Source organism: Chenopodium album, chromosome 22 (genome assembly GCF_948465745.1).
Source record: "Chenopodium album chromosome 22, dcCheAlbu1.1, whole genome shotgun sequence".
Classification (NCBI taxonomy): domain Eukaryota; kingdom Viridiplantae; phylum Streptophyta; class Magnoliopsida; order Caryophyllales; family Amaranthaceae; genus Chenopodium; species Chenopodium album.
Genome location: NC_137855.1, coordinates 24,964,979 through 24,965,887, shown reverse-complemented (window position 1 = coordinate 24,965,887; position 909 = coordinate 24,964,979). Strand labels below are relative to the sequence as shown.

At 47.0% G+C, this 909-nt stretch overlaps 1 pseudogene; it reads right to left on the bottom strand.

Moving 5' to 3' along the window:
- Positions 1-519: 519 nt before the first annotated feature.
- On the bottom strand, positions 520-618 carry LOC145606400 (small nucleolar RNA R71; annotated as a pseudogene).
- Positions 619-909: the final 291 nt, after the last annotated feature.

Sequence of the window (909 nt, the reverse complement as noted above, 5' to 3'; positions counted from 1 at the left end):
AACCCGTGATCGTTCCTTTGTTCCCCTTGATCCGGAAATAGAGAGAACTCTTTCAAGAAGAAGAGTGGCTAATAGATCCTTGGGTTATAGCTCTTTAAGTGAAGAAGAAATTCAAGAAGAGCAAGGCATGGGTGAAAATCCTAGAGTGGCCTTGAAGGAGCTTGGAGTGCCCGGGGCATATAGGTTTGAGAGCGGAATAGCTCCACCTACTACACCGGCATATGACTTCGAAATCCGGCCGGCAATGATCACCTTGATTGAGAGAAGGCAATATAGTGGGGCCAAGAATGAGAGCCCATTGAACCATCTAAAGAAGTTTGAAAAATATTGCAACACCATCAAAGTCAATGGGGTTTCTCAAGAATTCATCCGCCTCAAGTTGTTCCCTTTCTCTCTAATAGGAAGATCTTTGGAGTGGCTAGACAAAGAGGTGAAGCCCAACTCCTTGAGAACTTGGGTCGATGTCACAAAGGCTTTCTTGTCCCGCTTCTACCCCCAAAAGAAGACGGCGGAGGCAAGAGCCTTGATTCAAGGGTTCAAGCAAAGGCCAAGTGAAAGCCTTTACGAAGCATGGGAGAGATTCAAAGAGTATCAAAGGGAGTGCCCTCACCACGGAATCCCCACATACCAAGTGATCCAAATCTTCTATGGCGGTTTAAGTCCCCAAGGCAAGTCATGCCTCGATGGAGGGGCCGGGGGCCCTATCATGAACAAAACCGAAGAAGAAGTTGTGGACATCATTGAGGACGTGGTGACATACTATAGGGATTGGCAAGATGGGGAGAGGGACTCTTCAAGCAAGCAATCTTCATTGTACTCGGTGGACCATCTAAATGCAATCAACAACCTTTCCTCCCAAATGACAAACTTAGGAAAGGAGGTCACCGCAATCAAAGCTAAGTTGGAGAG